Source organism: Nerophis lumbriciformis, linkage group LG16 (genome assembly GCF_033978685.3).
Source record: "Nerophis lumbriciformis linkage group LG16, RoL_Nlum_v2.1, whole genome shotgun sequence".
In the NCBI taxonomy this organism is placed as follows: domain Eukaryota; kingdom Metazoa; phylum Chordata; class Actinopteri; order Syngnathiformes; family Syngnathidae; genus Nerophis; species Nerophis lumbriciformis.
Window position 1 is genome coordinate 14,910,146 of NC_084563.2, and position 27,472 is coordinate 14,937,617.

A 27,472-nucleotide genomic window follows, 5' to 3' on the forward strand; every position below is an offset into this window, starting at 1 on the left:
TGACTCGGCCGGGATTTGAACTCCCAACCTACCGATCTCAGGACGGACACTCTAACCACTAGGCCACTGAGTAGTAGTAAAAAAGGAAAAAACATATAAAAGTCGCACTGGAGCCCGGCCAAACTATGAAAAAAACTGCGACTTATAGTCCGAAAAATACGGTATACATATATATATATATATATATATATATATATATATATATATATATGTATATATATATATATATATATATATACAGCCCGGCCCCCGGCCAATTTTTTTTTTTTATTATAATTTTGAAGAATTTATCTGAATGTGCATGTGCAACTATTTCGGTTCAAAATAGTTAGAAATGTCACATGTTAAATGTTTAAATATTAACTGTCAGTTTACTGTACTGTGCCAACTGTACTACTTTATTAGTACGTATTTTCTCTTGTTTCATCTGTTTTAATTATGAGACACAATTGTGTCAAAGTCATGATTTTTTATTTCATGCTTGAAATAAGAAATGATTACTTTGAAAAAGCAGTTTTATACTTGTGAGTGTTGATGACACAGCTTTGCAACACTTGATATTCTAGTTTCAAGCATGTTTTACTCAATATAGGTCATCAAATCTCAGCAACAAGCTGTAATAACTTACTGAGATCATTTATGACCAAAACACTTAAAACAAGTAAAACACTCTATAACATAACATCTGCTTAGTGAGAAGAATTATCTTATCAGACAGAAAATAAGCAAATATCACCCTTATTTGAGATATTTCATCTTACTTAGATTTCAGTTTTTGCAGTGTAGTTAATTGTAGAGCTAAAAAACCAAGGGTAAACTAGGAAAAATACACAAGCGAGGTGAAAACAAGAACCATTGACCCAGCGACTTGTGCTGGGTGACTGCAAAATATAAAGGGGAGTGATTAACCAAAACAGCTGGTGGGAACACTAATTACTAAACAAGGCCAGGTGTGGAGGATTAGCGTCCGTGGAAGCTAAAGGTAAATGGAAGTAAAGAGAGTAGAGCACGGAAACAGACTAACATAGGGGAAAAAAGCCACAAAACATGAATCAAGTCATTACCCGGGCAACAGATCATGACATGAATAGAATAGAATGGACTTTATAGTCATTATATTTGCATATAACGAGATTAAGGACTCCAACTTCAGGTGCAGTAGTGGGAACAAATATGGGGTAAAAGTAATTATCAAATAATAAAATAATAAGCAGTAAAGAAAACAACTAACAATTGAAATAAACAGACTACTATCCAATAAGAATAATAAGCAATCCTGTACAATATACAAAACACTATAAAAATACAAAATACTGTACAATATACAGAACAAGACAAGAGTACCGGAGTAATAAATAACAATCAAAGGGTAATATTGCACAGTAGGGTATTAGGGTAGGATATTGTATAGGGATGAATTATTATTATAAATTAGAGTTCAAGATGGTGACAGCTCTGGGAAAGAAGCTGTCTCTGAGCCTGTTTGAAGTATTGACGGTTTTTGAATGCATTTTTAAAGCGATTTAGAGGTAGAATTGATTGCTCCCATTAACTGTATTCCGAGCCACTTAGAACGAGCCAAGTTGTATATGTTAGAAAGCATAAAAAACCCAAAAAGTTTTGTCTTCTTGTCTCTCATAATGATTGTGAACAATTTGAACCTTTAATACTGAGCTTAAGATGGTAAATGTATTTTCTCACACTTCTGAGTAGGAATGGGTACTTTTCGCATTTGAACCGATTTTGTACCAATTCCCGGTACCTGGGAATCGATACCAGTACAGTATTTGGTTCCCTTGTGTGTGTTCAAATGTGATGATAAATGTTTTTTGTTTTTTTTGATTCAACATTGAACACTGCTGTCCGTTTATCTTGCTTTCTTACACTCCTGTGTCTCATGTGCAAGTATTGTACTTTATGAAATAGTAGACTTTGCATGCAGTTGCAATTCTAAGACCTTAGATGGCAGTAGTGTATAGACGACAGCAGAGCCGTGTGGAGAGAGTGCGGCCAACTCGGTTTCAAAGTTGGTAGTAAAAAAATTGGTGCCCTGTAGTTCTGGAGGGGTTTTTTGACCAATCATTTAGGAGATGGTCTGGCCATACTCAAGTGACAGTACTATGGAGAAGGAGGCGTCGATAGTTTGAGACGTGTTTATTAAACAGAAGGAAGTGGAGTGTGTAATTAATCCAAATGAGTATGGTGTGACTATGTGTTGTGTTTAACTGAGTGTTACCAGGAGTTGTTGAAGGTGCGTGTTGAGCGAGAGGCGGAAATCCAGGGAGGCTAAGGCAAGCTCTGAGGTCCGTGGGCAAGCGACAGGTCAAAGGCGGGAGCGAGGCGTCAAGGTCCGTGTCCAGGCGTGAGGTTCAGATCCAGGAAGGCAGCAGGGACTCCAGAGGGGATCCAGGTAGACGGGACGCACAACTCGAGACCAGGAAATGGGGGAACGGTGCGGGATGACGACACAGGACACAAGACGAGGGGCGGGGGACACAGAGAGAGCGAATGCACATAGAGAGAGCTAGAGACGTGTAGGCTTATAGTACTGAGACAGGTAGCTACGTTCTGGCACTGGAACGCAGGACGCGCTGGCTTATGAAGGGAGTGGAGTATTCGTCAGCGTCAGGTGTGTTGATTTCAGATTGCCGCGGCAGGAGGGAAACACCCGTGAGCATGTCCATAGGCGCGCACAGATGAATGAGAGGCGGCCGGAGTCTGAGCCGTAACAACTCTCTCTGATTAGTCAAAAGCCCCGCATGTGAATACAGGTTGCCCTGTTTGCTACCAACTTTGAAACCGAGTTGGTCATACTCTCACCGAACTACGGTGTGTTGCTGTCGTCAGGAAGTAGTCTTTGCCACTAAGTTGAATGTGCCCGTCTTGTCTTTTGTTGAGTGTTTATACTGTAAGTATTGCACTTATTACACACCCAGCTGTTTGATTGTAACGTGCATCTTGGTTATGATTACCAAATATGGAGGTGTTGAAATGTACGGTGCCATGTAAAAAGGCTAATGCTAATTATTGCATGTATGTGGCATATCCAATAGAGCTAGCGCAGTTTGAAAAGTGGATTACTGCTTTTGAGCGCCGCCTTCTTGTTTTGTAGGCATGGAAAATGAGTCCACTATGAATGCTTGACTTCTTGTGTACTGAGCCAGTGCCGAGTCTGCAACCAGATGTTACACCTTGTGCAGCAAAATAATCAAAATATGGTATTATTTGATTTAATGTGAATCAATACCCTTAAAAATTTGGTACCTATAAAAGTACCAATTTTGGTGCCCATCCTTACTTCTGGGTCTCATTTTCAAGCTTGTCCTCGGTGTGTTGCTGTAGTCCGGAAGTAATCTTTGCCATGAGGTTGAATGGGCCGGGCTTGTCTTTGGTTTATCCTGTAAATATTGTACTTTTTACACATTGGCTGTTTGAACTAAACGTGCATCTTCGTTGTTGTTTTCATTACCAAATTTGGAAGTGTTGAAATTGCCATGTAAAATTGCTAATGGTACATGTGGCATAGCCAATGTAAAATGAGCATTTAGCTAGCAACATTACCTAAAGGCAGTCGGACTGAGTCTGCTATAAATATGGCAGCCAGCCAAGTGTTTAAGCTGGTATCCGGTCTGCAACCGGAGGTGACGTCACATGCGAGAAAGGCATTTAAATATGGTACTGTTTGATTTTACATGAATCGGTACCTAGTAGTTCAGATACAATTCGCTCAGTCATCCCTTGTCTGATCTATTACATGTTTTCGTGTTTTAAAACAAGTTACAAATGCCCACATACACTACCCCAGAACACACATAATTCCCGCAGTACCTATAAAGCACCACTTGGAGACAGTAGCGCTCAGCAAACACCTCTCTGTTCCTCCCCATTACTTGTCTGACGTCTTTTAAGGTGAACATGGCAGTTAAAATGTGACTTGCCAGTACTGGTAATAAAGTTTTATGCACACATTTTGTCTATAAACGTTCCCTCTTTACTAAACCCGACTTGAGCGTTGGCTCAGAGCGTTCCGGTTCAATGCTGATCTGAAGATAGCTGCCAAGTTGGAGTGTTGGTGGCTCTTATTTAATGCTTTTTCACACTGAATAGGATTTTGTCCTTGCTGCTTGCCTGAGTTTGGTCAATTCCTAAAGTTGGTCATAAAAGTTTCTGCAACTCAATAGACGGTGAGATTAATCAAATCCCACATTTACTGTCCTTAACCCTGTTGGCGTACTCATAATCTTTGAAATCAAGCGTCAATGCGCACAAATCCGCAGCACATTTTACTTAATTTCCTATGCTTTGTTTATGCTATACAAAACCAATGTCCTCTAATTGTTGAACCGAGTGCTTGTGGCAAAGTTAAATCAGCCTCTCGTCTGAGAAAGTTTGTTTTAATAGCTTTCTCGCTTTATCCGCTCAGGGCTCTACAGTATGTGTTGAGTGCAGCCGAGCATCTGTACACCGAAATGAACAAAGTTCTGTTGGGAAAACGGTGGCGCTCAGACGGCACCGTATCCTTTTATGAAGAGACCTGAAAAGTATAAAGCTTGTTTTTCTTGTCTTTTCGACTTGAGTTATTGTTTCTTAAAAACATCAACGTTTTCCGACCTTACTTTTACAATTGAGGCCCAAAGTCTGGCCAGGTTGTTTTCTTTTTATTTTACTTGCTTTTTTATTAGCCCGCAGTGAATTTAAGATACATCAGGCAATTTGGAAGCATGATAATCAGATAGTGAGGAATCATTTCAAGTAGCAGTGAAGTGGAAAAACAAGTTAAAGTTAAAGTACCACTAATAGTCACACACACTCTAGGTGTGGTGAAATTACCCTCTGCATTTGACCCATCCTCTTGTTCCACCCCCTAGGAGGTGCGGGGAGCAGTGAGCAGCAGTGGTAGCCGCGCTCAGGAATCATTTTGTTGATTTAACCCCCAATTTACCATGAATTGATTAACGTGGACCCCGGCTTAAACAAGTTAAAATACGTACACATATCTCTTATGTGTGACTGCCATCTACTGGTTTTGATTGATTGATTGAGACTTTTATTAGTAGGTTGCACAGTGAGGTACATATTCCGTACAATTGACCACTAAATGGTAACACCCGAATAGGTTTTTCAACTAGTTTAAGTCAGGGTCTACTTAAATTGATTCATGATACAGATACGTAGAAACTATCATATATACTATCATCATAATACAGTCATCACACAAGATAATCATCAGGGTGTATACATTGAATTATTTACATTATTTACAATTCGGAGTGTGGTCACACTTAACATTACACCATGTACCAAATAAAATGGCTTTGAGGTCGGTAAGCACAACCAAAATTATTCCGTATATTAGGCACACCGGGTTATAAGGCGCACTCTCAAGTTTTGAGAAAATGACATAATTTTAAGTGTGCCTTATAGTCCTAAAAATACGGTATATGATGCATATATATATATATATATATATATATATATATATATATATATATATATATATATATATATATATATATATATATATACAGTATGTGTATACATATATATGTATATATGAATGTGTTCATATTGTATTAATATAATGAATTTAAATTAATAATTAATATAATTGGATATTAACAGTATGTGAAAGTTGGACTCATACCTTGTTTACTTCCGTGACGACCTCCATAAAGTTTTGTTATCAATCAGAAATATCAAGCAGCTAAAATGCGCCAAACATAGATTAGTGTGGAGAGAGTGTTTTACATTGTTCCCATCAGTCTTTGTAATGGATTAGAACAGGTGTAATTTTGAATATGTTTTATAGTGCTTGGACGTTTTTTATAATATCCACAAAATGTGGTATGTGTGACCATGCCTGTTGGCATTTGTTTTTTTTTGTTTTTTGCACCATGACTAGGGAAGGTTGTTTGCATTGGGTCATATAAATAAGCGCTGCACTTGGTGCTAGTCATAGCAGGATATGTGGCCATAGACCTGATTTTCTGGAGTGGTCATCGTAATGGTGACATAGCAGCAGCATTTATATTGACTTTTAGAATGTATCGAAATCACTCCTTCCTTCATGACGTCTGGCGGGCCAAATTGAAGACGCAGCGTAGTTTGGACACCCCTGATTTAATTTGTATAGTTGAAATATATAACTTGAATGCCACACAATTCCATAAATATAAAAAGGTGTTGTTTTGATTTGTTTGCATGTTTTCCATTTTTTAAGTACCTGTTTGGTTATTGTTTCTAAAGCACCAATTTGGTACTAGTAATACCCATCTCTGATTAAAACATAATATATCATTATGAGTTTGAGTTTGAGTTTATTTGGAACATGCAAGCATACAACATGGTACATCACAATTTCCAGTTTCTCTTATCAACATGTTCGAAATGGAGTAGTAAGAAGCAGAGCTTATTTAATCCTACCCCTTTTCTTTTACATAACAGTTGCTAAAACTTTTGTTCACTTCCTGTTCTCAGTTTATTCACAATATACTCCATTAGCAATCACAATAAAAATAAATAAATGAATAATACTCGAAGTAAGTTACATTTCATATGGTGAGATGAGTAAGTTTATTTTGAAAACATGAACGGATGGATGGATGAAATAAATTCAGAATGTTTATCATGGTTCTTCTTCGTTATACTTTGTAAACACTTTAAGTTTGAAGAAATGTTTGAAGTGGATCATATTAGTACATTGTTTGATTGCTTTGCTTAATCCATTCCATCATTTAATTCCACATACTGATATTCTGAAGGTTTTAAGTGTTGTACGTGCATAAAAATGTTTTAAATTACATTTTTCCTCTGAGATTATATTTCTCCTCTTTTGTTGAGAATAATTGTTGTATATTCTTGGGTAGCAGGTTATGGTTTGCTTTGTGTATAATTTTAGCTGTTTGCAAATGTACTATGTCGTGGAATTTCAGTATTTTTGATTCAATAAATAAAGTGTTTGTATGTTCTCTATATCCAACATTATGTATTATTCTAACTGATCTTTTTTGTAACACCATTAATGAATGAATTGTACTTTTGTAGTTATTTCCCCATATTTCTACACAGACTCACAGATATGGAAACAATAGCGAGCAGTAGAGAACATGAAGTGATTTTTGGTCTCGAACATGTTTTGCTTTATTCATTATTGACGTGTTTCTTGCTACTTTATGTTGTATATTTTTTACATGACATTTCCAGTTCAATTTATCATCAATCATTACGTTTCATTTACTCTTTCAATTTCTATTCCGTCTATTTGTATTTGTGTTTGACTTTCTCTTCTGCGGTTACCAAATAGCATTGTGACAGACTCGTATCTTGGTGCGGGTTCCACGGACCACCAAGGAAGGACATTCTGTCGAACAGGTTTAGACTTCTTTATTTTTCAATAACAAAGTCTCTTGCCGGATTGCTTTTCAGCCTTGCCGTTCTCTCCTCGCTCTTCCGCCCCGGCTTTTCAGCTTCGTGCGTCGTCTTCTTCCTTGCGCTCTGTCTCTCTCGCTCAGCGTCAGCTTCCCTCTGGCTCCTTCTCTTCTCTCCGCCTCTCTCCTCGACGTTTACGGCTGCCGCCCTTTTACACAGTTCGAGAGGATCATTTAATTGTGCCCAGCTGGGCGATCCACGCACCTGATAATAATTGCAGCGTCGATCCCGGCGCGCCCTGCCTCGCTGCTTGCTCGCCGCCATCTTGGAGCGGGCTCCGGTGTGCCCTGCCTCGCTGTCGGACTGCCGGCCCCGCCTCTCTACAAGCATTATTTTAGTTTTACTGAGATTCAAAGATAGTCTGTTTTTGTCAAACCATCTTTTTAATTTGTTCATTTCTTCTGTTATTATTTGTATGTTCAGTGCTGTGTTTACTAATGGCCTCTCTTTCTAAAAGTTAATTTAACAAAAACATATTTCGTAACAGCTTTGCACGTATAATTACCAAACAAAAAAGTTGAAAAATATCTAATTGCATCCTTAATAGTTCCCGTATGTGGCCTTGGTGTAAACATTATGCCTTAAAGTGTGAAACTCCACACACATTATTACTTCATGACAAACTTCCCTGTTCTATTATGTATGCTGCATAATGCACATTCATTGCATTTAAGTTGATACCCTCATGTTCAGTGCTGTGTTTACTAATGGCCTTTTGCTCTGAGGTGGGCAAATCATTCCACAGGCTTTTATTAGTCAGAGTAATAGCTTTCTTGTGTAAGGTTGCTTGTAACCGGCCTTTCTAATATTTTAATTTCCAACTAAATAATTCATCTTTTGAGCGCTCACATTATCTTCCATAGGCTCCTTCTGTAAAAGTGCCTCAGTTGTGGTTCAGACAGCGGTTTAGTCATTGGCTTGTTTTATTATACAAACATTGACGTCTGTAAACAAAGATGCTTTTAAGACATGGTGTGCTGTTGAGCAGTTTTGTCGGAACTGCAGACATTAGGCCATACTCGCCAGCCTTGAGACCTCCGATTTTGGGAGGGGGTGGTTGGGGGCGGGGCTAAGAGGGGAGGAGTATATTTACAGCTAGAATTCACCAAGTCAAGTATTTCATTCATATATATATATATATATATATATATATATATAAGAAATACTTGACTTTCAGTGAATTCTAGCTATAAATATATATTTATTTTATTATATATATATATATATATATATATATATATATATATAAAATAAATACTTGAATTTCAGTGTTCATTTATTTACACATATACACACACATAACACTCATCTACTCATTGTTGAGTTAAGGGCTGAATTGTCCATCCTTGTTCTATTCTCTGTCACTATTTTTCTAACCATGCTGAACACCCTCTCTGATGATGCATTGCTGTGTGGCACGCACCAAATGCACTAGATGGCAGTATTGTCCTGTTTAAGAGTGTCACAACATTGCTGTTTACGGCAGACGAACTGCTTTACGGTAGACGAAAACGTGACTGCTGTTGTTGTGTGTTGTTGCCGCGCTGGGAGGACGTTAATGAAACTGCCTAACAATAAACCCACATAAGAAACCAAGAACTCGCCCTCAATCATTCTACAGTTATAACGTCATTGGGCAGGTATGCTGTTTATATTGTGGGAAAGCGGACTCAGGTCCAATTTCGGGAGATTTTCGGGAGAAAATTTGTCCCGGGAGGTTTCCGGGAGAGGCGCTGAATTTCGGGAGTCTCCCGGAAAATCCGGGAGGGTTGGCAAGTATGCATTAGGCAGCAGTAGTTTTAATAAAAGCGGAGAAACCGGAAGGCAAAACAATGACAGCCTTGTGTGGACGTTGCCATGGTAGCCGTTTTATTAGAACGAGACACGCTTAGTAACATTTTATGGCATGAAAAAAATGTATGTGCACATTTGTAAACACAGATAGTCCTTAAAAAGAGGGTGACGGACAGTTGTATCAGAACCGCAAAGAATTCTGCAATACACACTGTGGCAGCAGTATTTTTGATCAATGTGTTCTATTAAAGATGCCACCAGCAGAAATTATTAAAAAACAAAACTCAGTTGACAGTAAAAAGTCGTCGCAATTGTTGGATATGACTTTAAACCATAACCAAGCATGCATCAAGATACCGTATTTTTTGGACTATAAGTCGCAGTGTTTTTCATAGTTTGGCCGGGGGTGCGACTTATACTCAGGAGCGACTTATGTGTGAAATTATAAACACATTACCGTAAAATATTAAATAATATTATTTAGCTCATTCACGCAAGAGACTAGACGTATAAGATTTCATGGGATTTAGCGATTAGGAGTGACAGATTGTTTGGTAAACGTATAGCATGTTCTATATGTTATAGTTATTTGAATGACTCTTACCATAATATGTTACGTTAACATACCAGTTGGTTATTTATGCCTCATATAACGTACACTTATTCAGCCTGTTGTTCACTATTCTTTATTTATTTCAAATTGCCTTTCAAATGTCTATTCTTGGTGTTGGCTTTATCAAATAAATTTACCCAAAAAATGCGACTTATACTCCAGTGCGACTAATATGTTTTTTTCCTTCTTTATTATGCATTTTCGGCAGGTGCGACTTATGCTCTGAACAATACGGTAGCTCTTGTCTCAAAATAGGTGTACTGTCACCACCTGTCACATCACGCCGTGACTTATTTTGAGTTTTTTTGCTGTTTTCCTGTGTGTAGTGTTTTAGTTCTTGTCTTGCGCTCCTATTTTGGTGGCTTTTTTCTCTTTTTTTGCTATTTTCATGTCTTCCTTTGAGCGATATTTCCCGCATCTGCTTTGTTTTAGCAATCAAGAATATTTCAGTTGTTTTTATCCTTCTTTGTGGGGACATTGTTGATTGTCATGTCATGTTCGAATGTACTTTGTGGACGCCGTCTTTGCTCCACAGTAAGTCTTTGCTGTCGTCCAGCATTCTGTTTTTGTTTACTTTGCAGCCAGTTCAGTTTTACTTTCGTTCTGCATAGCCTTCCCTAAGCTTCAATGCCTTTTCTTAGGGGCACTCACCTTTTGTTTATTTTTGGTTTAAGCATTAGACACTTTTTTACCTGCGCACTGCCTCCCGCTTTTTCCGACATCGACAAAGCAATTAGCTACCGGCTGCCACCTACTGATATGGAAGACTATTACACGGTTACTCTGCCGAGCTCTAGACAGCACCGACACTCAACAACAACACATAATTTGCAGACTATAATTACTGGTTTGCAAAACATATTTTTAACCCAAATAGGTGAAATTCGATAATCTCCCACGGCACACCAGACTGTATCTCACGGCACAGTGGTTGAAAAACACTGGTCTAGACACAACGCAGCTCTTGTTTATTTCCTCTGCGTCCTGTCAAAGGTCAGAAGAAGCCCGCCAGGAACCTTTGGCCTCCGCCCCGTATAAACTGCAGGCCCTTCTGCGGCGAGTGTGATAATCACAATGCCGGACCCTACCCCAGTGCCGCGGCGGTGCCCCATGTGGTCAAGGGCGCCTCATAATCGCCAATTCTCACGTACGCCCCGGCCTGTGCGTGCCAAAGGGGACGCCATAAGCGTGATCCTCTGGAGCATTTGAACCGGCTCCGAGTCGGGAGGGCTTTTGTGTTTGTTCCCTTTTTGAACCCGAGCAGACGCCTCGGTCCAAGCGGTGCTATGCCAGAGGCTTTTATTCTCGCCCACAGCCCAGCAAAGAATGTGGGTAAGCTCCACACCGCCATCATGAGCCAAGTATGCATGTCCGGGAACTCTTCATCCTTCCACCGGCCCGGAAAAATAGACTGTCGGCGTTGCGTGCCAAGCAGGCCAGTGAGCTGGCAGCATATGACCCTCCTCGCCAGCAAAAACCTGGGCTTTGTCACTTCACAGTCTTTGTTCTCCTCAGACAAACATCCTGCAAATGTCAATCTGCTGCTGAAGGACAGTGGACTCCACAAGCCCCATTCCATGCAACTCCTGAAGATGATTTTTAGCCTCAACGGTTACCATGGCAACAACCACACACGTTTCTCTGACGCGCGTATACGGAGCGTAAATATAATAAACATATCAGTTAAAAACCAATACATACAACATAATAAAATACAGTCGGGATCAAAAGTTGACATACACTTGTAGAGAACATAATGTCATTAGGGATGTCCGATAATATCGGCCGATAAATGCGTTAAAATGTAATATCGGAAATTATCGGTATCGGTTGTTTTATTATCGGTATCATTTTTTTTTTTTTAATTTTTTTTTTTTTTTTTATTAAATCAAAAATCAAAAACACAAGATACACTTACAATTGGTGCAACAACCCAAGAAACCTCCCTCCCCCATTTACACTCATTCACACAAAAGGGTTGTTTCTTTCTGTTATTAATATTCTGGTTCCTACATTATATATCAATATATATCAATACAGTCTGCAAGGGATACAGTCCGTAAGCACACATGATTGTGCGTGCTGCTGGTCCACTAATAGTACTAACCTTTAACAGTTCATTTTACTCATTTTCATTAATTACTAGATTCTATGTAACTGTTTTTATATTGTTTTACTTTCTTTTTTTATTCAAGAAAATGTTTTTAATTTATTTATCTTATTTTATTAATTTAAAAAAAAAGTACCTTATCTTCACCATACCTGGTTGTCCAAATTAGGCATATTAATGTGTTACTGCATATATCGATTGATATCGGTATCAGTTGGTATCGGTAATTAAAGAGTTGGACAATATAGAAACATCGGATATCGGCAATAAGCCATTATCGGACATCCCTAAATGTCATGGCTGTCTTGAGTTTCCAATCATTTCTACAACTCTTATTTTTTTGTGCTATAGTGATTTCACCATCTACGGTCCGTAATATCAACAAAAAAGAAATCACTGCACGTAGGCGAAGATATTACGGACCTTCGATCCCTCAGGCGGTACTGCATCAAAAAGCGACATCAGCGTCAGAGGTGGGTAGAGTAGCCAGAAATTGTACTCAAGTAAGAGTACTGTTACTTTAGAGATTTATTACTCAAGTAAAAGTAAGGAGTAGTCACCCAAATATTTACTTGAGTAAAAGTAAAAAGTATGTTGTAAAAAAACTACTCAAGTACTGAGTAACTGATGAGTAACATACACACACATATCATATATATATATATATATATATATATATATATATATATATATATATATATATATATATATATGTATATATATATATATATATATATATATATACATACACACACACGCACATATATACATATATATATATATATATATATATACACACACACACATATATATATATATATATATATATATTTATATATATACATACATTGATATATACAAAATATAAATTATATATATATTTTTTGCCGTTTTTGTTTACATGTTAATAGTGTTTTAATGAATATACATGCATGTTTAACACATATAGATTCCTTTCTTTCATGAAGACAAGAATATAAGTTGGTGTATTACCTGATTCTGATGACTTGCATTGATTGGAATCAGACAGTAGTGATGACAAACGTCCACGTTTTCAAATGGAGGAGAAAAAAAGTTCCTCCTTTCTGTCTAATACTAGGGACGGCGTGGCGCAGTGGAAGAGTGGCCGTGCGCGACCCGAGGGTCCCTGGTTCAATCCCCACCTAGTACCAACCTCGTCATGTCCGTTGTGTCCTGAGCAAGACACTTCACCCTTGCTCCTGATGGGTGCTGGTTAGCGCCTTGCATGGCAGCTCCCTCCATCAGTGTGTGAATGTGTGTGTGAATGGGTAAATGTGGAAGTAGTGTCAAAGCGCTTTGAGTACCTTGAAGGTAGAAAAGCGCTATACAAGTACAACCCATTTATCATTTATCATAATACCACATGAAAGTGGTTGGTTTTTGGCATCTTATATGTCCAGCTTCCATATTCGTTTTTATACACTTTACAAGAAATACATTGGCGGCAAACTCCGTAGCTTGCTAGCTTGTTTGCGCAGGCTTTCAGAGACTCTTATTTTGAAAGCGCAGGCGCGATGGAGCGGCACTTTTATTGTGAAGACAGGAACTGTGCAGTCAGTCTTTAGGCTTTTGACGGGGTTTACGTTTGAAATAAAAAATTGTCTTTTTTCCTTCACACTTTTGATTGATTGATTGGAACTTGTATTAGTGGATTGCACAGTACAGTACATATTCCGTACAACTGACCACTAAATGGTAACACCCCAATAAGTTTTTCAACTTGTTTAAGTCAGGTCATGTGACCCCTGGCTCTGTTTGATTGGTCCAACGTCACCAGTGACTGCATCTGATTGGTGGAACGGAGTGAACGTCACCAGTGACTGTATTTGTTGAAACGCAGGCACTATGAAGGTCTGTCTGACAGACCAAAACAAACAAAGCGTGCATTAACAGATCGATAAAAATTAGTAGCGAGTAGCGAGCTGAATGTAGATAAAAGTAGCGGAGTAAAAGTAGCGTTTCTTCTCTATAAATATACTCAAGTAAAAGTAAAAGTATGTTGCATTAAAACTACTCTTAGAAGTACAATTTATCCCAAAAGTTACTCAAGTACATGTAACGGAGTAAATGTAGCGCGTTACTACCCACCTCTGATCAGCGTGTAAAGGATATCACCACATGGGCTCAGGAACACTTCAGAAAACCACTGTCAGTAACTACAGCTCAGTCGCTACATCTGTACGTGCAAGTTAAAATTCTACTATGTAAAGCGAAAGCCATTTATCAACAACACCCAGAAACGCCGTCGGCTTCGCTGGGCCCCAGCTCATCTAAGATGGACTCATGCAAAGTGGAGTCCACATTTCAAATAGTTTTTGGAAACTGTAGATGTAAGGAAGGGATAGTAGTTCTTTTAGAGTTGGGACACGATGGACAGATTCCAGCCAGAGAATCCTTTAATTATCTTTATTGCTAAAAGGTAGATAGATGTAAATGTGTGTGGTCTAAACAAATAGAGAAAAGAGGAAAATTACAATGCAATCATATACGCATTAATAGGCAGTAATATACATGCATGTGCATACATAACATAATATAAAAGTGTGCATAAAAACAACATATATACTGAACTTAACTATGCATGAACTTCAACAAGTTTCTAAGCTTCAGAGCCATAAATGGCGATTATGTGGTCTCTCTCGCCATCTAAAGGCCAAACTCCGCCATTACAGTTGAAATGACGTTAAATAACCTACGTATGAATGGAAACGCCGTCAACGAGACTAATTATCTCTCAATTGACCCAAAAACATCTGAACTTAGCATACGATGCCCCAAACGTGCAGAAGTAGCAAGGTGCGACATTCAGTTCAAATGCTACAACAGTATGTGACAAACTTACATTTAGTCGTCAACGCACACCAGGCTGGCTGCCACCATGGATCGAAACCGGCTATTCTGACAAAAACGTGCTTTAAAGGGGAAATGACGTCACAGATTGACCTATCAACTTAAAGGCACAGGACCATTACAGAACTGGTTGACGGCACACAAAAGGCTTTCGTACAGTAGATGTCGTGTCCTTCGGAACAAAGAGGAAAATAACCATCCAGATTGTTCTAGGCGCAAAGTTCAAAAGCCAGCATCTGTGATGGTATGGGGGTGTATTAGTGCCCAAGACATGGGTAACTTACACATCTGTGAAGGCACCATTAATGCTGAAAGGTACATACAGGTTTTGGAGCAAAATATGTCGCCGTCCAGGCAACGTTATCAATGGACGCCCCTGCTTATTTCAGCAAGACAATGCCAAGCCACGTGTTACAACAGCGTGGCTTCACAGTAAAAAAGTGCGGGTACTAGACTGGCCTGCCTGTAGTCCAGACCTGTCTCCCATTGAAAATGTGTGGTGCAATATGAAGCCTAAAATACCACAAAGGAGACCCCCGGACTGTTGAACAACTTAAGCTGTACATCAAGCAAGAATGGGAAACAATTCCACCTGAAAAGCTTCAAAAATTGATCTTTTCACTTCTCAAACGTTTACTGAGTGTTGTTAAAAGGAAAGGCCATATAACACAGTGGTAAAAAGGCCACGGTGCTAACTTTTTTGCAATGTGTTGCTGCCATTAAATTCTAAGTTACTGATTATTTGCAACAAAAAAAAAAAAGTTTCTCAGCTGGAACATTGAATATCTTGTCTTTGCAGTCTATTCAACTGAATATAAGTTGAAAAGGATTTGCAAATCATTGTATTCTGTTTTTATTTTCAATTTAATGTTGCCAATCAACCTATATATTTATGTATATCTATGTGTATTTATGTATATATATATGTATTTATTCTCCACACAATCTTTCCACAATGTAATAGCAGTGGCGTGGACACCCTACTTACTGTACCTTGCAGTTTAGAAATTAAAACATAAAATATTTATTATATTCTTGTATTCATCTTCCAGTAAGATCAATGCTCTAGTTGCCTGCTAGCAATTACGGCACCGGTTGCCAGCTAATGATCAGTGCACCATTTGTCAACACGCCAGTTGTCAGCTAGCGATTGGCGCACCAGTTGTCAACTAGCGATTAGCAGCGCAAGCTGCCAGTTCGCAAATATCACTCTATTTTTCAGTTAGTGATTAACACCCCAGTTGTCATCTAGCAAATAGCGCACACGTTGCCAGGACCACTTTAATTTAACACACAATCACAATTTATACATTATATTTAAGTGGGGGGTCCCCACTCCATTTCTCCATCAGTTTTGGGGACCTCGTCCTGGACAATCGTTCAGGCAAGTTTAATATAGCATGAAGGTTAATCATGTGATCGACGCTGATTAGGTGTGACACTTGTGAAAAACAAAATGTTATCAATTTTTTTTTTATTTTATTAAATGTGGTGTAGTTTTTAGAGATGTCCGATAATGGCTTTTTTGCCGATATCTGATATTGTCCAACTCTTAATTACCGATTCCGATATCAACCGATACCGATTTATATACAGTCGTGGAATTAACACATTAATTATTAATTATTAATTATGCCTAATTTTGTTGTGATGCCCCGCTGGATGCATTAAACAATGTAACAAGGTTTTCCAAAATAAATCCACTCAAGTTATGGAAAAAAGTGCCAACATGGCACTGTCATATTTATTATTGAAGTCACAAAGTGCATTCTTTTTTTTAACATGCCTCAAAACAGCAGCTTGGAATTTGGGACATGCTCTCCCTGAGAGAGCATGAGGAGGTTGAGGTGGGCGGGGTTGAGGTAGGGAGGTAGCGGGGGGTGTATATTGTAGTGTCCTGGAAGAGTTAGTGCTGCAAGGGGTTCTGGGTATTTTTTATGTTGTGTTACGGTGCGGATGTTCTCCCGAAATGTATTTGTTATTCTTGTTTGGTGTGGGTTCACAGTGTGGCACGTATTTGTAACAGTGTTAAAGTTGTTTATACGGCCACCCTCAGTGTGATGATGGCTGTTGACCAAGTATGCAGAGCGTTCACTTGTGTGTGTGAAAAACCGTAGATATTATGTGATTGGGCCGACACGCAAAGGCAGTGCCTTTAAGGCAAGCCCCCAATATTGTTGTTTGAGTGGAAATCGGTAGAATGGTTGCCCCGGGAGATTTTCGGGAGGGGCACTGAAATTCGGGAGTCTCCCGAGAAAATCGGGAGGGTATGACTGGGAGACGCAACTGCTCTGTACTTCTCCCTACGTTCCTGTACCACTCCGCACAGCGGCGTTTTAAAAAGTCATACATTTTACTTTTTGAAGCCGATACCAATAATTTCCGATATTACATTTTAAAGCATTACATCTCTAGTAATTTTACATTGAGACTTATAATAATGTCTCCTAATGCAGGGTTACCCCAACCTTTTTTCCACCTGGGACCGGTTTAATGTATGCATTATTTCTACGTGTGGCAGATAAAAACGGCAAAAATATGAACATGAATAATTTGCCTTTGGCTAGAATCTGGCACATTAACATTTTATGTGTCCATTAATGTGCACACAAAGGATTTGTAATATACATCTATTAACAAGCTTATTGGTGTGTTTAGTGGGACTGGAGAAGGTTAAGTCGGAGAAAATGCGGTAGTTTATAAATTAATTAATGTTTCTGTGCGGCCTGGCAGCAAATGCGTCACGGACTGGTGGTTGGGGACCACTGTCTTAATGTACGGAGAAGATCAATATGATTATTATTATGATGTTCTCCAGCCAACCATGCCATTCTTGTCGTCTTCTTCTTCGCTGTTGTCGTTTAATAACAATGCCTGCCTTCCCAGCAGTGACGGTAGTCATGAAGGCGACACTATCGAGAGCACAACCAAGCACTAATAATGTCTGTGGTGATTGATGGCATTGAACAATGAGCAGCGAGATGTGTAAACAACATATGCGCCGTCAACACCAGACGCATGTCTCGGAGAATGACAACTTATGTGCTTGTTATTGTTGAGACCGTGATGGACTAGGACTTTAAAAATCAATGAATACTAATAAGAACCATGCTCGTCGAACATGTATTTGTCTTTTACTTATTAATGACGCTCCACAAGTTGTCCTAGTGTAACAGTTCTGGGTCGGCACAATGATGAGACTTTTTCCACTGTTCTCAGCCTTATTTCTTTTCCTTCCAACATGTGGGCGACAATCAAACAATGTCGGTATCCCGTCTTTCTTTGGCTTACGCCCTCAGCCATGTATAACTTTTCTGTCCACATATACATCTTTAACCATTTACAAAGAAAATGACAGATACAAACGGTCTGTAAAATATTGAAATGTACATGCAGCATTTGCTATCGTTAAAACTTTAGAAAATAAAATAAAACCGCAAACCTGCGGGCGACAATCAGACAATGTCGGCATCCCGTCTTTCTTTGGCTCACGCCTATTCACACAGAATAACACTCGTTACTGCCAGGTTCAAAGACTGATGACATCTATTAAACAGACAAGAAGCAAGGAATCATGCAGAGACGGAGTTCAATTTAGCTCATGAGGAGAACGCATGGAGCTGCACACTTAGTCACAGTCTTGCCCTACGCTCTAAGGCAGTGGTTCTCAACCTTTTTTCAGTGATGTACCCCCTGTGAATTTTTTTTCAATTCAACTAACCCCTAATCGGGGCAGTATAGCTCGGTTGGTAGAGAAGACCTCATCTTCAAAGGGTTATATGGACGGGAGGGGGGAGGTGTTTGTTATGCGGGATTAATTTGTGGCATATTAAATATAAGCCTGGTTGTGTTGTTGCTAATAGAGTATATATATGTCTTGTGTTTATTTACTGTTTTAGTCATTCCCAGCTGAATATCAGGTCCCACCCGCCTCTCACAGCATCTTCCCTATCTGAATCGCTCCCACTGCCCTCTAGTCCTTCACTCTCACTTTCCTCATCCACAAATCTTTCATCCTCGCTCAAATTAATGGGGAAATCGTCGCTTTCTCGGTCCGAATCTCGCTGCTGGTGGCCATGATTGTAAACAATGTGCAGATGTGAGGAGCTCCACAACCTGTGACGTCACGCGCATATCGTCTGCTACTTCCGGTACAGGCAAGGCTTTTTTATCAGCGACCAAAAGTTGCAAACTTTATCGTCGATGTTCTCTACTAAATCCTTTCAGCAAAAATATGGCAATATCGCGAAATGATCAAGTATGACACATAGAATGGACCTGCTATCCCCGTTTAAATAAGAAAATCGCATTTCAGTAGGCCTTTAATCAATCATGGTACAAATATATACTATCAGCATAATACAGTCATCACACAAGTTAATCATTATCAGAGTATATACATTGAATTATTTACATTATTTACAATCCGGGGGGTGCGATGAGGAGGGTTTGGTTGATATCAGCACTTCAGTCATCAACAATTGTATCATCAGAGAAATGGGCATTGAAACAGTGTAGGTCTGACTTGGTAGGATATGTACAGCGAGCAGAGAACATAGTGAGCTCAGATAGATACAAAGCTAAGAGCCGGAGATTCAAGAAATACACGACGCACTTACCCGTGTAAAAAATGATCCAAGGTGGGGAACCTTAAACGATGGTTTAGTGTGGCTGACACGATGCTTAGGCTAAATATTTATTCGTTTAAGGGGTTATCCGGCTTAGTGTAGACATAGCCTTAGCTAACCTTTATTGAGTATGAATATTTAATAGGTTTTCTGCATGTGTGAACGCAGCCTCAAAGTCACCTCTGTATATTTTCTTGTCAATGCATTTCCCAGAATAAACGGGGAACCTGATGCATATTCATTCCAAGAAAGTCTTACTTGCAATGCACAAATAAAAATAATTAGCCAAGGAAATCTTTTTCAGTGTGACTTCCCTCGAGATAAATCCTCTGAGTAGTAAATGGGGAAGCGCCGAGTAATTAGGCACCTCGGCGATAAAGTTCACTACGGTTGTGTCGTGAATCAGTGGATATCATAGCGCTGATTGGGCTCGGAGTGGAGGGCGGCGGAGCATCGAGAACGGCGGGTACAGAAATCACAGTAAACCGGGAGATAAAAAGCAGTGTTGATTGTGTGAGTGGCTGTTGCATGCATGCATAATGAAATCACGGCTGCACGGCTCAATCGACTAAAAACTATCAAATAGGGAGTTGTTTTGTTGGATTTGAGGGAAGGAGAAGAATCGCTGGCAATTTTCTCTAATAATATGTGCCTCTTTGGCACACAAGAGAATGGTGCTGAGCAGCCATTTGAACTCATGAATAAGTAAGACCCGTGCTTGATTATTGTGGCGTCTCGGATAAAATATTGACACTTTGTTTGGGAAACTCTCAATGAGGCGTCTGTCAATTATGAATCAGAGCGCTGTTGTGCCATGCAAAGCTGTTGCAGAGAATATTTAGTGCGCTTTATGCACTAAGGGCCCTATTCTTTGTGCTTAAAGGGGAACATTATTACAATTTCAAAAGGGTTAAAACTATTAAAAATCAGTTCCCAGTGGCTTATTTTATTTTTCGAAGTTTTTTTCAAAATTTTACCCATCACGCAATATCCCTAAAAAAAGCTTCAAAGTGCCTGATTTTAACCATCGTTATATACACCCGTCCATTTTTCTGTGACGTCACATAGTGATGCCAATACAAACAAACATGGCGCATAGAACCGCAGGCTATAGCGACATTAGCTCGGATTCAGACTCGGATTTCAGCGGCTTAAGCGATTCAACAGATTACGCATGTATTGAAACGGATGATTGTAGTGTGGAGGCAGGTAGCGAAAACGAAATTGAAGAAGAAACTGAAGCTATTGAGCCATATCGGTTTGAACCGTATGCAAGCGAAAGCGACATGACAGTCAGCGACACGGGAGAAAGCGAGGACGAATTCGGCGATCGCCTTCTAACCAACGATTGGTATGTGTTTGTTTGGCATTAAAGGAAACTAACAACTATGAACTAGGTTTACAGCATATGAAATACATTTGGCAACAACATGCACTTTGAGAGTGCAGACAGCCCAATTTTCATCAATTAATATATTCTGTAGACATACCCTCATCCGCTCTCTTTTCCTGGGGGTCTGGCGGCAGATTTCTTTGACTTTATCGTTGGAAATGCATCTGCTTTGAGTGTCGCAGGATATCCACACATTCTTGCCATCTCTGTCGTAGCATAGCTTTCGTCGGTAAAGTGTGCGGAACAAACGTCCAATTTCTTGCCACTTTCGCATCTTTGGGCCACTGGTGCAACTTGAATCCGTCCCTGTTCGTGTTGTTACACCCTCCGACAACACACCGACGAGGCATGATGTCTCCAAGGTACGGAAAACAGTCGAAAAAACGGAAAATAACAGAGCTGATTTGACTCGGTGTTTGTAATGTGTTTGAGAAAATGGCGGATTACTTCCCGATGTGACGTCACGTTGTGACGTCATCGTTTCGAGGGGGAATAATAGAAAGGCGTTTAATTCGCCAAAATTCACCCATTTAGAGTTCGGAAATCGGTTAAAAAAATATATGGTCTTTTTTCTGCAACATCAAGGTATATATTGACGCTTACATAGGTCTGGTGATAATGTTCCCCTTTAGGTGTTCTTTTTACCCGCTTGAAGTTGCGTACGTTGCTCTTATTCGAATTCTCCCATCCGCCATGCAGACGCGCAAGTTAGGCAGTCTGTCTGCGTAAGTCTGGGATGTGGGCTTCTGACCTGATCCGACCACGGAACTTTCCTCCAGAAGGTCTTATCTTTGTCCATGTGATGTCAGATGAAACAAAAATGTTGCTGTTTGGCCACAATACCCAGCAATATGTTTGGAGGAGAACACCATGCCTACCGTCAAGCGTGGTGGTGGTAGTATTATGCTCTGGGCCTGTTTTGCTGCCAATGGAACTGGTGCTTTACAGAGAGTAAATGGGACAAAGAAAAAGGAGGATTACCTCCAAATTCTTCAGGACAAACTAAAGAGGGTCTTGAACCAAACTTCATGAATTTTTTTTGTGCTCCAATCACTCTATCACAAAAAAATAAGAGTTGTAGAAATTATTGGAAACTGAAGACAGCCATGACATCATGTTCTTTACAAGTGTATGTAAACTTTTGACCACGACTGTATATTGCTTTCATTTTTATGTCTTGATACTTTGATGTTTTCCTCGGTGTCCAGGTATGCTTGCCGTTTCCAACCTTCCCATGTCTAGAATCTAGACACAGCTGACTCTAAACAATCAACATATTTTGCAACATTGCGTGTTGATTTGCCTTCTTTTGTTTCAGTTGACATCTCTCGTGTTGGAGCCATGATTCATGTCAACCCGTCTGCTGCAACAGCTCTCCAAGGTGCGAACACTCCTTTTTAACGGCAGACTAATGAACAGGTTTAAATCATACAGTATTATCAGCTCGCAGATGCCACCTGGTGGTTGTTTGAGCACACTGCAGCTAGTCTCGGATAGTCCCACTCCTTACTGTTTCAGTCACACGCAGGATTCTCACAGGAATGAGGCAAAAATACAACCTTACCAAATGTAGCTTTGGAAATGAACATTTACAGGTATACAGTGTTTTTTTCTCAGAATTGAGTGATTTCATGATTTTTTTTTCTCTGATCTAAAAATGAAACTGTTACTGACTACCGCAATTTATATACTTGAATTAGTTTAGTGTTTCTTCAAGCCTGAACATTTACATTTGAAATGATTATAGTTTTGTGTCATGTCTGTTATCTGCTTTTTGTCGACAAAAGTAAACAACTGAATGCTCATCAGTAGGGTAAAAGTAACCCAACTACGTTCCCTATTAGTGGTGCCATCATTTTTATGCCAGGGGTTGTATATTCCAGTGTTTCTTAACCATAGGGCTGGGCCCATTGAAACGCCCCCTAGAGGGCCGCCAAAAATATCTGTTTCTCAGCTGTGGTACCCAGTTGTAATACACTTTTCCCCCACTTGTGGCAGTAATGACAATCTCAAAAAAACAAATGAAGCCTGTAGCTAAAATGTTACAGAGAAGGTTCTTAAGCGCAAAAATTATGACTAAAGTGGTAAATCTGTAATCAGCCTGACCTAAGCCAAAGTTTGTGTAAATATAATAATATTTGTGATTGACACTTGGTTTCATATCATCTGACAAAGTTGTAAACTGTAAGTAGGTTAGATATATCCATCCATCCATCCATTTTCTACCGCTTATTCCCTTTTGGGGTCGCGGGGGGCGCTGGAGCCTATCTCAGCTACAATCGGGCAGAAGGCGGGGTACACCCTGGACAAGTCGCCACCTCATATAATTATTGAAAATGAGTAAAGTCAAGAGTAAGATGGATAATTCAGTGTCAATATTTGAGTGTGCCCGGGCCACTCTGTAGTGGAAAAGTTGGTCCCCGACATCAAAACGGTTAAGAACCCCTGGTAGGGTTTTCCCTCTTAGATCGGTAGGTTGTGAGTTCAAACCCCGGCCGAGTCATACCAAAGACTATAAAAATGGGACCCATTACCTCCCCGCGTGGCACTCAGCATCAATGGTTGGAATTGGGGGTTAAATCACCAAAATGATTCCTGGGCGCAGCCACCGCTACTGCTCGCTGCTCCCCTCACCTCCCAGGGGGTGGAACAAGGGGATGGGTCAAATGCAGAGGTTAATTTCACCACACCTAGTGTTTGTGTGACCATCTGTGGTACTTTAACTTTATATTCTGTTCAAATATTTTTGATATGATATTTCCCATCCAAAAGTTAGTCTTTCTTTTTTAAAAATCAACTTACATAAATTAAATAACAAAATTGTACTGTTTTGGGCGCCAACCCTTGATGAAATTGATTTAATCCGCATCAGTTGGCGACGTTGCTTTGAAATATGAGTGTTCTGAGCTATGAGCTTTTGGTTCTAGAAACCGATTAAGGCAATAAGTTGAGGTACTACTGTATTTTATTCATTCCGTCTGTATAGTCACACTCATGTAGCGGTGTAACGGTACGTGTATTTGTATTGAACCGTTTCGGTACGGGGGTTTCGGTTCGGTTCGGAGGTATACCGAACGAGTAGACATGCTAGCAGCGACCGGGCTTGGACAACATGTAAAAGCCAGAGCTGGAAGACCCTCCTGCCTCGTTAAGATCTCCCGTTTGGGAACACTTTGGCTGTGCGATACAACAATGGAGGACGGAGGTTTGCCGACATTGTTCAGCAGCTGCTTCTGACAACACATCAAACATGTGTTGCACCTTTCCTGCTTCTGGCTCCCAGACTGTAGTCGAGGAGCGTAGGGGAGACACTCCTCCAAGGCCGATGTATTCTCGGGGGCAACACCCTTCAGTCTACCCGGCAGTGGGTCTCCACAGCTCCGGACTCCAGGGTAAATGACGAGTCCGGCGATTAGTTGCAAATCGTGGCTTTATTGAGGTCTTGCACACAGCCAATCCAACAAAACACTAGCCACTCCCCCGCACTCACCTACCGCTCCCTCACCTCGCTAGCCCACACACTCACCTCACATGCTGTCACATGTTAAAGGGCCACACACACACATACGCTCCTCTCATAACACATGCTAACTCATTTGAAGCGTTACCACCGCATTCAAGCAGCCTCTCTTCGGCGAGTCAGGCAGGGCTAAAGCAATAACAAATGTTTTTTATAGCAGCAGGCTGGGGGGGGGGGAGAAAATGTTAATCTGAGGCTGAGTTGACTTGAAACTGTTTAATGTTGCAGTTTTTATATGTAGAAGAAAAGTTTTGTCCTTTTATTTAATCTGAGCAACTACTTGAGGCAGTTTAATGTTGATTAACATGGACTCCGACTTAAACAAGTTGAAAAACTTATTGGGGTGTTACCATTTAGTGGTCAATCGTATGGAATATGTACTGTACTGTGCAATCTACTAATAAAAGTCTCAATCAATCAATCAAAAAAAGCACTTTATATGTAGAAAGGTTTTGTTAAGAAACCATTCTGAGCTTTATCTTATTTAGTTTTTATTTGATATATGTTGACCACATTAACCCTGGCAATGGACCCTGTGTGTATATGTATGTTATGCCATTGTTTACAAATTTGGTAAATAAATAACCAAAAAATGTATATTTTGTTGTTTTCTTACTGTACCGAAAATGAACCGAACCGTGACCTCTAAATCGAGGTACGTACCGAACCGAAATTTTTGTGTACCGTTACACCCTTACACTCATGTGATGAAGTGCAGTCCGCCATTGAGTCACAGTATGATGGTGAGAGTCCGTCTGCAAAAATGCTAACAGCCCTTAACGGAGTTTAAGCACGTGAAATTGTTCCTGGCAGCGTTGATATGCTGGCTCAAGCACCCCAATTACAAGCTGACCTCACCGCCTGCCCCAGCTGTCACCGGGATCACGCTAAGACGCCAAAGGCAGACACTTCACTTTGAAAGGATTTCTTCCTGAAAACTTGCCCTGCCCAATGTTTCTCAGTGGACACTAGGAAGACATTCTTGCAGACTTGGGTGGGGAGTCTACTGTGGCCCTTTTTGTCCCAAGATGGAGTTGGAGGCTTAGTTCGCACTTCAATCGATTCTGGCGTACTTGTAGTTAGTTACTTTTGGTTAAAGGAAAGTTCAAGATTGGCTTATTTTGCAGTCACAATATATATATATATATATATATATATCACAATATTATGTTGGACCCACTCGACGTCCATTGCATCCGGTTTCCCCTGGGGGGGGGGGGGGGTCACCCACATATGCGGTCCTCTCCAAGGTTTTTCATAGTCATTCACATCGACGTCCCATTGGGGTTTTGAGTTTTTCCTTGCCCTTATGTGGGCTCTGTACCGCGGATGTTGTTGTGGCTTGTGCAGCACTTTGAGACACTTGTGATTTAGGGCTATATAAATAAACATTGATTGATTGATTGATTGATTGACACAGTCGATCTCAACAGGGTTGGCAATACTGGTAATGTTGGTATCTAGCTGATACCAAATAAATACAGGGCTAGTATCTCCGAAACTGATACCTGTTATGATCCGTTGCCCGGATCATAGTTTGTTTAAGTTTATTTAGGTTTTGATTCACGTGTGGTTGAAGTTCTATTTCAGCACCCATGTTTTGTGTTTCTCGGTTGTCATTGGTTCTTTTTATTATTTATTTAGCCTTTATTTAACCAGGTAAGATTGTAGCTGAGATAGGCTCCAGCGCCCCCCGCGACCCCGAAGGGACTAAGCGGTAGAAAATGGATGGATGGAAAATCCCATTGAGATCAAGGATCTCTTTTCCAAGGGAGACCTGGCCAAGAGGGCAGCAGCAAGGTTACATTAAAAACAGTAAACAACACATAAAACATCACATTTACAACTTTAAAACTTGCTCACATGAGCATACAGACAAGGTAGACTGCAGTCCTTTCACAGAAGCTTTAAACTCATTCAATGTAACAAGGGTTTGAAGTTTAATATTCGATTGTAGGTTATTCCAAGCCTTTGGTGCTGAAAAGCTAAATGCTTTCTTGCCCAGTTCAGTTCTTACTTTGGGGACGACAAATTGCAGAACATTCATTGAACGAAGATTGTGACTTCCTTGTTTCTTTGTTAAAAGACAAGACAGATTCTGGTTAGTGTCACCTGCCTCTGATTAGTGTTCGGGACGCTCACCTGTTCCCGGGCACTAATCAGAGCTATTTAGTCCTGACTTTTCGCCTCACTCAGTCTGGTGCTTTTATTTGCTTTCATGCAACGAGTCACGACATCTACCCTTTGTTTTCCTGAGCTAAGCTTCGCCCTGTTCTTGTGCTTAGCTTTTCCTGCTGGCTATCCCGTTAGCTTCCCGTGCTATAGGCACGCTTGTTTGTTTTTTTTGTATTTGGTATGTTTTCAAGAAAAATACATAACTCTTCTTACCTGCAAGCTGCTTCCTGTCGTTCCGCCGCTTCCTTGAAAGATGACCTCCGGTATCAACATGCCTCGACGCCGTTGCAATACCGATATGGATACTTTGGACTTGAAATGTCACGATTACAGATGTCCCCGTGTCAATCATCAGCTTTACCGCAGCTGTGTCCCAGTGTTTACATGGCTGAAGATCATAAATTACAATTACATTTCCATGTTCCTTGGTACACGTGAAGATTTGTGTCTTGCCAGAACACCGGCTCCAATTTGAGAGCAAGCTGCAACGCCCGCGTTATCAATCCACAGTGTGAAGCTGCTTCGAAGATGCTAAACTTCACCACCTCGGCGAAAATGTTATCCTTTTATCACTGCAGGACTAGAGGAAAAGGAATTACTAAGCATCGCAATCAGAATCAGAATGAGAAATACTTTAATAATCCCTGAGGGGAAATTAAGATTTTCAGCACAATCCCATTCAAGATCAGACAAACATTACATGGAGACAGAACAGGATTGCTGACGGGTCTGCCAACTTCCGGCGCCCCTTACAAAAAAGGTGAGAAACAGGTAAACGCTGGAGGGGTAGGGGGTGAGAAAAAAAACTAATTTAGTCTAAGCCTGGGCCCCTGGAGAGGGGGTCCAGACTGAGGCCAAGGGAAAAAATAGCACACAAACGTGTGTAAGAGAGAAACATCAAATCAATCAATCAATCAATCAATGTTTATTTATATAGCCC